Here is a 14,895-nt window from a genome sequence, read left to right on the forward strand (position 1 = left end):
CTCTCTCTGTCTCTCTCTCACACACACACACTCTCTCACACACACACACACACTCTCACAAACAGGCCCACACATACTTCTCACGTATCCTCCATCCCTCTCTACATTCTTTTGCGCAGAGGTGGCCAGTGGTGCTTGACATGCACATTCATGAATAGATCTACATTCAGGTAATATTTCAGACAAAGGATATCTATCTCACTCACGCAAATACAAACACACACACACACACACACACACAGACACAGACACACATACACTGCTTTACTTTCCTGCCTCCATCTCTTGAATCCACTCTCCTGTGTACATCTGGTGCAGAGGTGGCTGGTAGTGGTCTGCATGCACATTCATGTGAAATATCACACCAAGAATATCTCTGTCACTCACTCAAATGCACGCACACACCCACTCACTCACACACACACACACACACACTCTCACACACACACACACACACACACACACACACACACACACACACAGCCTCAACCATACTCTCTTCTTTTCTCTTTCTTTCACTCTCCTGTGTGTGTATCTGGTGAGCGGAGATGGCCTGTGATTGTGGGCAGTGACAGACAAGTGTGAGTGCATCTGGAACGTTCTTCCCATCAGGAGCGCCACTCCTAATTAAACCCACTGCACCCTGTAGCTTCTCATCAAGGGCACGGCAACGACGGGCGTGAATGCAGAGAGAGGGAGAGAGGGAGAGAGGGAGAGAGAGAGAGAGAGAGAGAGAGAGAGAGAGAGAGAGAGAGAGAGAGAGGGAGAGAGAGGCCTTCCTCACCGAGAGCCAGCTCAACTGTGAGTGACCCGGCTGCCCTGCGGATATCAGCACACTTCAGCGCTCATGAATAAAGATGTCGGGCTGTCAAGACTGCTCACCGCTATCAATTACCGCCCAGGAATCAGGAGGGAAATAGAACCAGCAAGCTGTCTTGGGAGAGAGAGAAAGAGGGTGAGGGGCCAGAGAGAGGGGCCAGAGAGAGAGAGAGAGAGAGAGAGAGAGAGAGAGAGAGAGAGAGGAATATAGAGCGAGAGAGAAGGAGAGGATTTCTTCGTCTGACAGAGTCGTGGGGAGCGGTTAATCATGGGAGTGTGCAGGGTTCTTTTTTTGGGAGAGGAACCGCCAGTCAGGCATGTCTAATGCCGATAAACTGGGAGCAATCAAATGATTGTGTGCTGTGAGGATGTACCCTAATCTGAATACATTATTCGGGAAAGCACAAATACTGCGGCGGAAGAGGACGTTTCTTCCACCAAATTTTCTCATTATTATTTGAGGAAAAAAGTCAGCTCCATGATTGACATGTCTGTGCGTCAGTCATTATTCAAATCAATTCATGCCCATTCTGCCCATTCAACTAGTCGTTACACGTTATTGAAAAGTGATCGCTATATTCGGTAGTCACCCCAACTGGTGTGGCAGCTGGACTTCTTTCAAACCCCAACAACCTATATCAAAACAGTGTCGGCCCCACAACCTATATCAAAACAGTGACGGCCCCACAACTTATATCAAAACAGTGGAATTATGGAACAATAGCTGTTTAGTTTTTAAGCTATGCATATTCACAAAATAATGAAACCTCGAGGGCGACTGAAAAACTAGGCAAAAGCATGTTGAAGTTAGCCTAATGGGCTTACAACCCTGAGCCCAATGTAGTCAGATGATATGAGAACCATTTGGACTCAACTTGAATATCTCCCAGTTAAAAATGTATCTCCCGAGTTTCCCGAGAATCGAGTTTCCCATGTTCCATGATGCCTTGCATGAATTATGGGCGTCATTTCCAGTTTGAAGTAAACAAACGGTTTCTTCATTCATTCATTCATAAAGAGCTTGCCAAACTAATGATGGTGTGGGGACACAACCTGACGGATATCAATAATACCTTTACCTTCCGTGATTGACGGCTGGGAAGATGATGTGCAGAAGTGGCTTCATAGCATATTTACTTACTGACTTGAACCCAAAGCTTGTGATGGTAAAGTGATGAGCAGCTTAAAAAGTTGTGAGGCATATCAATACCTACACAGCAAAAGTCGGTCGGGTGTTATTGAGCGATGTTGAAGAGACGACCTTGTCTACCTAAAAACAGACACAGAGCCGAGTCAGAGTCTGCACTCGTCTCATCACAAGGCGTGGGTGCTGGCATTAGTGACAGGTGTCATGGAGACAGCAGGTTGCTCATGTATCGCAGGACCAGGACGCCCTTGCAGTCATGCTGCAGCAATTCTGTGGAAGGTCAGTAAAGTACCGACCAAAAACGATATGAAAAACGCAGGAGAACAGGGAACTCCCATTTGGAAGGGAGGATTTTGGATGAAACATTTGTATTCCTGTTGGTGGAGAGTGCAGTCAGGCACGGTGAGACAGGGAGGGCATGCATTGAGGTGCAAAGGAAGTGGAACTCAGGTGTGAGGAAGAATGGGGAATAGGGCTGGGGAAGGTGCACCTACACCTAAACTACACAAAGGCTGATGGGATTCAAACACTCCGACCCAGATAGCAAAAGGCCCGTGGACCACTGGCAACCCACTGGGGGCAGAGCTGGCGATCCGCTGACCTTTTGCTCGTCGGTTTTCGGGCAGCCCACTGGTGAGTTATGCCCACCGTTTTGCCCCTTACTTTAAAAACATTTATTTTTATTAATTTATACTTCCTCATTAATTTTCACCAACCCAGCCCAAATTTGTATAGATTATAGTGTGCAATATTTATAGTGTGTAAAAAGTAATTTTTCACCTTAAGAGCCTTCTAGTGCTATGAACTTCTTCTGTTTAGCAGCTGATATTTTAAATAGACTATGCCAAGGATATGATTCCGAAATTCCAGGAATTGCTAACATTTTATGTTATTTTCTTCATATCCACACCCAGTAGTCAGTCTGAGAGCGGACCAGAAGTGACACCACTGCCAATACAATTTTTAAAAGAGAGAGAGAGAGAGAGAGAGAGAGAGAGATAAAAAGTACAGAATGAGGATGTGGAAATATATTTCATGATTAATTATAAGCCAATACTAAATTAATTTGCTGCTTTGAAGACACAACAATTGCATTGCCAATGAATATTATGCTAGAAAATACATGCCCAATTTAATTCCAATATAAACTACATCCACTTCCAGTCATCTATCCGAATACATAATGGTGTCTCTGTACACCTCTAGTGTGAGAGATAGGTTGGCCTGGGCAGCAGAAGGTCTCAGGTTTGTTGTGTTTAATTTAGGGTGTGAGTGTGAGAGGTGGACAGGCTAGTGTGACATGGCCTGCCTACGATAGGGATCACACACTCAGCTGTGGCAACAGTACCCTGCCATAGGATCTGTTGGCAGTGCTCGCTACTGGAGGACAGTAATTACAAGGCTATAACAGGATCATTAAGAGGTAATTATGTTCATTAGACAGTAATAAGATCACACATGATGGCACTTCACCAGCTTGATTTATGAGGATGGATGTACTGAGGCTTGGGATGCAACCTTTAGTGGAATTATCTTAGGGACAGACAGAGGCGTTTCTAACTATTGAAAAGATTAGCGGCTAAGTCAAGTTTGCCTGGGGCTTATCTTTTTTTGTTTGTTTGTTTTTAAGGAAGATTGGCATTGGTAGGTTGGGGAGGTATATCTACCTAGATATTAAGATTATGTGCTTTTTCTGGGCAAAAATACTCGGGGTATAGGCTTGAGATATTCGAGGCTATAGCCAGAGCGATCGGACCACATGACGCAACTGGGGACGGCAGGATAGGGTGAAATCTGGTAAACAACTCCTATCAGGAATGGATTTGGGGAGAGTTCGTTCTTTATTTCCATTTGATCATGTATCTTTTCATGTGTGTGGCTTAGTTACCTACAGAATAAATTCTGTTTCAAGATGTTAACCAGAAACTGAGGATCAAAGTCAGAGTGGCAAGGAAAGGGTTTTACGTAACCCAGCTCAGAATCCGAGTGGAAGGGAGGTGAAGTGACAAAGTGAGTTTGGAGTTAAAGTTGTTTACCCCCTCCCCCTAGAGCTGGTTATCAAACTTCCTCCAGGCACACACACACTCGCCTTTGCTGTTGGAAATTATTAAATGATTTCCCCTGATCTCTGCACGGAGGTCAGATTTCGGAGGTATTACGGAGGAAAGTGGAAATGCGGACCCATCTCTTCCCATTTCTCAGGTGACATCTGAAACGGCCAGATCCAAGTGAGGTCTGAGTCAGACTCATTACAGTCATCTGGGTTTGACACAGTCGATGGGTATCCAGCAGCGTACTCCAAGTGCTTCAAAAGTCAGAGTTACAGTGGTAAAACAGACAGAAAACTCTGTATGTGATTTATGACTTGAATACATGAATTACCCAGTCCTGGTAAGGTTCTCCATAGCCATCTGATAGCCTCATTGGAGGTAAGAAACAACAAGTGCATTGACAGTTCTGTTTTAAATTACTTTTTATGTGCGCGCATGTCTGGATGTTGATTCAATGGTCTTTGCTGTAAAGATGGCTCCTCAGCAGATGTCTTCTGCAAAACCAATTACGACAACTGAAGCTTTCTAAATTAGAGAGCTTAAAAATAACTGGAGTTGGATGATGTTAGACATTCGCAAACATAGCAGAACTCTTTTGAAATAATTATAGGCCTTGACCCACATGGGCAGGAGTTTCCTGGGAAACGCAAATTGAAATGTTTTATTAATTTATTTATGTAGTTTAACAGTGGGAATGTTGATTAGGGGCGACTGCTGGTAAATTATATATTTCTTGGAATCTCTTTTTTCATTTGATTCCTGTATGCTCGACTTCCTGGGGCTTCTAAGAGTTTCTCTCTTTTTCTCTCTCTCTCTCTCTCTCTCTCTCTCTCTCCCTTCATTTCTAACTCCCATGCCTTATTCAGAGGCTTTGCATTTGAAATTCAAACATTACGGGTCAGTTAATCACACAAGTCATCCATAGACATGTGTTGAAACTAAATTAACACGGCGGTTATCAGTGCAGCAGGGACTACAGAGGAATTTGTGTGTTTGTTCTTAAAATGCTAATAGCGCAGTACCCGGTTGCACAATACCCCTCAAGTGAAATTTCCCCTGAAGTTTAGCTTAAATGTCCCTTAAACTTAAGGGTGTTGCATAAATAACCCTTAAGTGTGCCCTGTTGCCCCTGTTGCCCTGTTGCTCTAGGATTCACCACAGCGGGGGGCAACTGTTCCTTTCACCCTCTCCACTGACAGACACCATGGTCCCTAATGCTATGGAATGGGAATAAGCCATACAGGCAGAAATCTAGGGGAAAATGTATTTTAAGCTTAAACTTCAACACACAGCACAACCACCTAGCTACCTAACAGGAAGTCCCCCCCCCCCCTCCCCAGATCTTCAGAAAGCCTTAGACCCCAGCTGTATAAGCCTCAGGTCTTGCCTCGGAGCCTCAGACCTTCATGAGCCTTCAGAAGGGCGTGGCCCTGAGTGTTTCTGAAGCCCCTGGCAGTCTGAGGCCGCAGGGCTTTGGTCCCGCTGGCCCGGTCCATAATCCAGCCTCGGGCTAGCGCTGGGATCCATGGCAAGTCCTTTGACTTATGATGACCTGAAGATGAAGGTAAAACTGGATGCGATGCCTCACTTCCTGAGAGATACAGCCACTTCTGGTGTGTCCATGATGTGTGTACATGAGAATAGTTAGGTGCGGGGTGTTTTTGAACAACACTAGATCTCTGAGTTTTAGGGTAAAACCAATTCAACTTTTAACACACTTGACCTTCTTACTGCCATGATCTAATCATGTCATCAGTCATCATGGTTTATGCCAGGGGTTTTCAACCAAAGGTTCGCAGACCCCTGGTGGTCAGAGAAGGCATTGCTGGTAGTCCCTGATCTGCATTCAGTTATGTAGTTTCACTGTGGGAATGACTATTTGTTTGACAGTGGTCGTCAGGTTTCTTCTTAGTCAGAATGGTGGTCCCTAGGTCTCAATCAGTTGAAAACCCCTCGTGTATGCTGTTAAAGTTGAATTCCCATTTAATTTAATGTTGCTTCTCCTCTTTTTGGTGCCTTCTGTTGCAAGGTCAGATAATCACTCAACATTTAATACTTAACTCTAAAGAAACAACCTGCAACAATTTGCCACTTTTTAAAGTTTATTTTTATAGACAACTAGTACTGTTATCATCTTCAAATGCACTTCTGTGGTTCGGGCCAGTCCCATGAAAATGTAAAAAAAAAAAAGCTTTCACAGGAAGACCTCGTCAACTATATTGCCAAAAACCCTGATTTAGCATGCTAGCAAGAGTTAACATGCTAGCAAGCCCTTTATCAGTGCCAGCTGTGCTGTTGTGCTTCTCATTCTCTCGCTCTTGTTCAGGTGTCCATGCTTACTGTACACACCATGTGACACTTTCTGTGGTATTCATCAAGTCAGAGTAGTTATTTCAGACTGACATACTGGCATCTGAGTTAAACACATTGAGATGTTAGAATTATGGGGTTCTACTTGATGTGTGATGTGTTTCAATCCTCATGTTTTAAACACCCACAGCCTCTGATTTGATTTTCATGCTTATAATTCTTTGATAAACTTCTCACATCCAGCAGAATTACAGTGTGAAAATGTCAGAACTGTAAGGCGTTATTGTGAGAATACAGAAGAATTATCAACCACTTTCTCTCACTAAATGAATGCCTCTCATTCACACCGTGTGCTAAGTACCCATTCCTACAGTTGGACCCACGTGACATCGCGTTAGCTCTGTGCTAGCATGCTGAGTTCGGCCATGTGTGAGTGCACCTCATTATTCCCACAATCCATAGTCACTGAGCTTTTCCGACATGGCCTTCTGTTGTTTAATTTGCCATAATTATTGCTCCGACTTTCGGCGGACGACAAGGAGAGCATGCTGTGAAATTGGCAGTGAAATTAACAGCCTGTTAGATGATCACGGCGAACAATTATCTACATGGTGCGTGGGCAGTAATAAAAAAAAATGCAGATATGGCTTTGAAATGGGCTTTTTAGAGCTTACCACATTCTTTCTGCAATTTGGGTTTTCACACCACATTGAGCTCCAAATGTTAAACTCCCTCCATCTCTCTCTCTCTCCCTCTCATTCCCTCTATTTTATACCTCTTTGCTCTGAGAGCCTCTTGCTCCCGTTGTTAATTTATATACATTATTTCGTTCTGTGGGCTGTAAAATAACACTAAAGCTGAGGTGGTCTCTCAGACCTCATGGCTGTTAGCTGGTGTCCACTCGTGCTTCAAAAGCTACTGCTCAGAGGCCAAACGCAAGCAAATGACTTTTCCTGGGTCTTTGCCCACACTCCTCCAAACAGAGAGGGAGAGAGAGGAAGAGAGGGATAGAGAGAGAAAGAAAGAGGTAGAAAGAGAGACGAAGAGAGGGATAGAGAGAGAAAAAAAGAGGTAACAAGAGAGGAAGGGAGTGATGGTGAATGAGACCATGGGCCTGCGCTGTTGTCCAAACAGAGAGAGAGAGAGGAAGAGAGGGATGAACGGAGATGGATTGAGGGAGGGAGAGAAAGAGGGATAGAGAGAGAGAGGGAGGGAGAGAGAGAGGAAGAGAGTGATGGTGAATGAAGTAGGATAGACCTACATTCTACTCCAAAAAGAGAGAGAGTGAAATAGATGGATAGATTAAAAGAGAGAATGAGAATGAGAGAGAGTGAGGAAAGGAGTAACAGTGAATGACCTACACTCACCTCCAAAAAAAGTAAAAGAGCGGGAGAGATCGAGAGAGGGGAGAGGAAGGGAGAGATGGCGAATGAATGAGGATAGGAATCCAAATGACAGAAGAGAATGGGGTGCTTTCATATGGAAATGAGACAGTGGAGCATTCTTCTGGCCACGGATGAAAAGACGCTGACACAAAAGGCGCAGCGGATGCCCGAGACTGGCAAATTAAAAAGCGCTCTCCTGTACTCCTGCGGCCCCTCCTGCATACAGTGAGCTCCGCCTGCATATACATGCTCTGGGTTCCACACATTGCCACTTAATGATCGTATATAATCCAGTGGTCGTGCTGTGACAGCTCCGTTGCTCTTTAATTGGTGCTTGTTAGTGCCCACAATTGAAAAATCGCCTGGCAGTGTTCTCTGTGGCAAAGGACACTTTGTGTGTTAATGAGAGAGAGGGCTTGGCTGTAGAAAGAACATGTGGCCACAGCTGAGTCCAAGAATGGAGAAGGATATAGTAGTGGCGGAATATAATTCTAGTATTTAGCAGACACTGTTTGTCCCTAAGCAACTTACAGAACACATGGCTGTGGGCCGTCACCAGGCCAGCGCCGGGCCAGATCTGGGCCGTACTGGACCCAGAGTGTGAGCTGCTATTGGAGTTTAGAAAGCTGTTAAACACGCCTCACCCCACCAGGGAGGGCTTTCACTCTGTGCCCACACAGGTGCTATGTTAACACAGTCTCAGAGGGAGCCATCTGTAAGCGCAGCGGGTCTGGTGCTAAGTCACACATGAGGCAGAGGAGATGAGATCTCTTCGCTTTTTATCTTTATTATTATCTGTGAGTCAAGACACCTACCCGTGAGTCAGGAACACTCACTTACAGATATCGCGTCATGGACATTTATACTCGAGCACACACACACACACACACACACTAACAGACATATGCGTACACTAACACTCACACTCACCCAGTCATGTCATGTACTTTACACACACACACACACACACACACACACACACACACACACACACACACACACACACACACACACACACACACACACACACACACACACACACACACACACACACACACACACTGCCACCACTGGTCAGGCGGTCTGGATGAGAGTGGCGCTCTGAACGCCCTCACAATGGGAGTTCCAGCGCCGGGTTCCGTTCTCTGCGCGACAGAACGTGTGTTGGAGTAGGACCTGTCTGCAGGGTCCTATTAGTGTGGAAGGAGGCAGGCGAGCGTGAGAGCGCTCAAAGCCGCCCCTCGTCTGGAGAGTAGAAGAGATCACTGACCCATCATCCACTGCTAATCCCTAATTCTTCCTTTATCCCCTCTCTCTCTCTGTCAGTCTCCTTCACTCTCTCTATCTTACTCTCTCTCTCGCTCTCTCTCTCGCTACATACCTCTCCCACTTTATCCCTCTCTCTCTGTCTCTCTCCCTCACTCTCTCTATCTATCCCTCTCTCTCTGTGTCTCTCTCTTTCTCTCTCTCTCTTGCTACATCCCTCTCCCCCTTTATCCCTTTATCCCTCTCTCTCTGTCTCTCCTTCTCTCTCTCTCTCTCGCTCTCTCTCTCGCTACATACCTCTCCCACTTTATCCCTCTCTCTTTGTGTCTCTCTCCCTCACTCTCTCTATCTATTCCTCTCTCTCTGTGTCTCTCTCCCTCTCTCTCTCTCGCTACATACCTCTCCCCCTTTATCCCTCTCTTGCTTACGCTCTCTGCGTCTACCTATCTCTCTCCTGTTCTCTCTCTTTGTCAAAGCTCTCTCTTTCTGTCTATCCTCAGACCCCTTCTTTCTTTCTCTCTTAATCTATTGCCAAACTCAGTCTAGCTCTTCCCCAGACTGTCTCTCCACTCCCGCTGCCTTTCAAGGTCAAACTGGAAGAGAAAAATGAGAAACGCCCTTCAGAAGAAAAGACTGAAGGCATTAGCTGTGCTTTAGTTCTGTGCAATACTACACTAAATCCATTGTTTACTAGTTCAATTGTATGTATTAGGCCATTTTATATTAATGATTTATAATAAACTAATTCTGTCCTGTATGAGAAGTGTTAAGAGTGATGCAGCCTAACCCACCAACAATTCTTACTTTTCATGCGATTTAACTAAATCACAAATAAATAAATCTGTTTATCTTTTAATAATCTTGAATGTTAGAACTGAAGACCACAGCCCAGCTCAATGCAGGGGCACTCCAGATGAGCTGCCTGAACTCTAAGCTGTGTCTTCCTGCAGTCAGGAGCAGGAAGTGATTCACGTGGTGAAAAAACCACCGCTGATGTTCCTGTCCTCAGTGTTGTCATGTGCCAGCGTGCTGGAACTGCTTTCTGCCGGAGTGCCAGCGCAGGTTCCTGCCACTCTGCCAGCGGCACGCAGCTACCAGCTCAGGAGTGTGTGTGGACTGGCAATGTCCCACTCACTCTGTGTTTTTCTCCCTCTTTTTTCTCTATTCCTCCCCTCTCTCTCTCCTTCTCTGCCCCTCTCTCCCTGTCTTTCTCTATCTCTTTCTCTATTCCCCTCTCTCTGTCTCTTTCCATCATGTGTCTCTCTCACCCCTTGTTATCCCTGCTGTTGTTTTTCCATGGTGCTGAGATTGCTGCTGACAGCTCCTCCATCGCCACTGCTGCCGTGTGACAGCTCTGCTGCTCCTCGGAGATAATGATATCCTCAGCTGGCAGACTCTCTGAGGCAACCAGCCAGCCAGGCAAAGAACCAACCAGTCAGCCGGGCAAAGAACCAGCTAGTCAGCCAGGCAACAAACCAGCCAGTCACTCTGGCAAAGAAGAAGCACTGGCCCTGGAGCAGCCCTGTAAACACCCACCACCCACACCCCACCTTACAGCACAGCCTCTGAATCTACAGCTTCTCTTGTTCACCGCTACCTCACTCACTCACTCACTCACTCACTGACTCACTGACTCACTCTCTCACTCACTCACTCTCTCACTCAGTCACTCACTCACTCACTCACTCATTCACTCACTCATTCACTCACTCACTCACTGACTCACTGACTCACTCACTCATTGACTCACTGACTCACTCTCTCACTCACTCCCTCTCTCACTCACTCACTCACTCATTCACTCGCTCACATGCCAGCTCGCTCACTCAATCACTCACTCAGTCGCTCACTCAGTCGCTCACTGGCTTGCATGCTCGCTCTCTCACTCACTCACTCACTTGCTCATTCACTCGCTCACTGGCTTGCATGCTCGCTCTCTCACTCACTCACTCACTCACTTGCTCACTCACTCGCTCACTGGCTTGCATGCTCGCTCTCTCACTCACTCACTCACTCACTTGCTCACTCACTCGCTCACTGGCTTGCATGCTCGCTCACTCACTCACTCACTCACTCACTCACTTGCTCACTCACTCGCTCACTGGCTTGCATGCTCGCTCTCTCACTCACTCACTCACTCACTTGCTCACTCACTCGCTCACTGGCTTGCATGCTCGCTCACTCACTCACTCACTCACTCACTTGCTCACTCACTCGCTCACTGGCTTGCATGCTCGCTCTCTCACTCACTCACTCACTCAGTCGCTCACTCAGTCGCTCACTGGCTTGCATGCTCGCTCACTCACTCACTCACTCGCTCACTCACTCGCTCACTGGCTTGCATGCTCACTCACTCGCTCGCTCAATCGCTCACTCATTCGCTCACTGGCTTGCATTCTCGCTCGCTCACTCGCTTACTCACTCGCTCACTGGCTTGCATGCTCACTCGCTCACTCACTCTCTCACTCGCTCACTCACTCACTCGCTCATTAATTTCTTCCTTCCTCCAGTTGTGCCTCATGCTGTCCGACTAGCTGTTCACTTTGTCAAATTCAATTATCATCTCCATCCACCCATAAGAAAAGAAAATCTAAAAAGAGATCTTATTATCTCCTTAGTTTCTCTTACACAACAATGAGATTGAAAGTGAGATTTAGGCTTCAATCTGCTTCTCAGATTTCTATATGGATCAAATTTCTCCTATGGTGTTAAAGGAGAGCTCTCAACAGGGTCACAAATCATGCTCAGTTTTTTTTTTTACTAAATGTTTAGACGATGGGGTTTAGATGAGGTATACATTTTCACAATAAATTGCATTTAACTAACTTATGAGAGGAAGACTGTTCAAAGCTATTGTTGTTTATTGTTGTGTTTATTGTTTATTTGGATCCCCATTAGCTTCCACAAAGTGGTCGCTAGTCTCCCTGGGGTCCGTCATGAATGTATATTTAAGTAAAAGCAGTTAGGGTTATACAGAGAAGAAACATCGGAGAGTAAAAATTCAAGTAATACAAAGAGTTTACATTAAACAATACACATTTCAACACGTACTAAACAAAATTACAAAAACGAAGGGATAGCTAGGACATATTTTTCGCCAATTACGGTAGACTTTTACAATAAAGTGCCTCATCTCAATTCTGTCTAAATCTGTGATTAAATTGATACATAATTGAAACAATAATGAGATTACATCTAGGTCTTCTGAGCTATCAAAGATCCATCTTAAAGAACAAAACCTTTCCTAGCTTCCTGTCCCTCAGAGATGACACTGACAATGGCGGTAGCGGGCATGTGGTGCTTTTGGGGAGAGCGGGGAGGGGGGGGGGGGGATCAATTTTCTTTTGCTTTTTAACTGTCTTTCTCACAATGGGGTGAACTTTGTGTGAGGGTTCACCCACTACTCTGCTAACAAATTAGTCCACATATTCAGCTCCTCTACTGTGCTGCACTCAATTAGCGGGACAAGCTGAATCCTGATCTGATTTGCCCACAGAAGCAACTAGATTGAAAAACACAAAAAATCTTGTGATAAACCTTAAGTCAAAAACTATGAGCACAAACTAAATGGAGTTCCTTTTATCGCCTCGTAGATAAGCACTGTCTGGCCTGGGCAGCCTACCTAGGTTGTGTCAGGGCCACTTGAATGAATAACACTGTGTCCTAATCACATGCGGGGGTCCGACTATCATATTGCATTGGACGCTCTCTGTCCACACCGAATCTGTTAAATATGCACTCCTGTTACGTCACGTAAACCGCAGTCCCTTGTCCATGACACCTTCTCAACGCGAGTGACAGGAAGTAAATAGAAACAGGCCGTCCGACAAAAGTTCCGCTCAAAACGACATGCCGCATTACAATGCGTCGCTCACGACATGTTAGGACATTCCAGTAGAAAAGAAAGCTGATCAAACTGCTTTTGTCGCTGACGTCGCATGTTCTTAGGACGCGGCGTTAGACTGATGTTCAGCAAGTCCCCTAGATAGCAGAGGACTTCTGGAGCAGGTCCGGCCAAGTTCTGGTTTGGTTCCGGCAGCCCCACTCCAGCGATTCTGGCCCACAGTCTGGTTCTCTTTGGGTCGGGCTGTCTTTCTCGTCTGGTCCGCAGCGATTACTAGAGCGGAGAAAACACGTTGGTGATACATCATGGTTCTGAGCCTCAATGGCAGTCGCTGACAGCGCCTGTCAGCAGCCATTATCAAGATGAATCATTAAAGAGAGTCATTAGCTGCTTATCAACATTGGTAGAGGGAGTGTGTGTGTGTGTGTGTGTGTGTGTGTGTGTGTGTGTGTGTGTGTGTTTCTGTGTCTGTGTCTGTGTCTGTGTGTGTGTGTGTGTGTGTGTGTGTGTGTGTGTGTGTGTGTGTGTGTGTGTGTGTGTGTGTGTGTGTGTGTGTGTGTGAGTGAGTGATTGTGTGAGGCCGGTAGAGAGGACCTGAGCAGAACTGAGACGATGCTTAATGAAGCTTGATTTGTCTTCAGTGTGTGCAGGAAGTCCAGGGGAAGTTTGGGAGAGACAAGCTGCGACCCTGCCGACCCCCTTTCAGAGTCGATGGAAAAGCAACTAAAGAAAGAGCTGTGTTTGGATGTGCCTGGTGTGACATGGGAAAACCAGTCCTGAATTATTGCTGACTTTTCACTGAAATTATGAAACCCCTCTGTTACAGAGCTTTGAAAAACACCAGTGCCTTGGTTTTGAAGGGTCAACTCTGTGGCACGGAAAATGAAACCCTGGCTCTTCCTGCACCAGATCAGTGACGGTTCCTTCCAGAACATTCTATGGAGGATCACTTTATATTGAGTGAACTTTATGTGGATCTTCATATATAATCTCCCATTATATTTGCTATGCCTACTTTACGCATGTAAATCACTGTGAGCTTTAGGGTGCTTTCTTTATTAATGGACCATATGAGAAATATTGTATTTCTGAATAAAGTTTGACTTACACTGTGGGCAAAGAAAGGTTTGTAGAGGATCAATAGGACACCGGATCAATATCAACATTCATTCAACATTCAACTCTTTTGTTCTTTCCTCTCTGAAAGGCTCAGAATCACCGATAACAGGATGCAGTATGGTCCCTTAGAAACCACATCATAATATGTAGAAATATACTTTACAGTGCCAAATAACTCACACGTCCATATCTGTCTGCTTATTATGAGGGAACACAAAGAGCATAATCATTACATTACACCTATTGAAAGCATGCAGCAGTCTTTGGCATGGCATCAAAAGCACACTCGATTCTCTCATGTGGAGGATGAAACATCCTTGCAACACATGTACGCAGGGCTATCTGTAGTAGAGACACATCTCGTCTCCTCAGGACTACCCTGAGAACCTTGAGATAACATCGCAACTCTGTGTTTGAGATCAATTCAGAGGGCCAGACCTGTGGGCCAGACCTCTTTCTGATTCTGCTGCTGTAAAGACGCATGTCAGGATGTCTTCTCTTTGCACTGTATGGACTGCCTGCCTGCCAAAAGATATCCATTTAAGACAGGCATCATTTTGGGCAGCTTGACTGGCACCCTTCCAGTGAGCTTGATCTTTTCACGCCCTGAAGAGGGTCCAATCTTTGGGGTACAGGTAGACAGAGATGACAGGGATCACTCCGCCCAGGCAAGCACTTCATCTGGTGCGATTGCGGGCCGTATCTGAATAAGATCCGAGCCACTGTGGGCTTCCATCTGGCCGTCGTGACTGTCTAGAGAAACAGCCCCTCTGTGCGAATCAATGATAAGATGGAGTGAGACCCTCACTCCCATATCACAAAGACAAAAGAAGAAGAAAGGAAGGAAGAAATAAAGGAAGAGAGAAACCCTGTCATTCCACCCACTCTCTCTCTTCCTCCATACTATGGTTCTCTCGCTCTATATGCCTTATCTAATTTGCCTCTGTTTTACCC

Source organism: Clupea harengus, chromosome 21 (assembly GCF_900700415.2).
Source record: "Clupea harengus chromosome 21, Ch_v2.0.2, whole genome shotgun sequence".
Lineage (NCBI taxonomy): Eukaryota > Metazoa > Chordata > Actinopteri > Clupeiformes > Clupeidae > Clupea > Clupea harengus.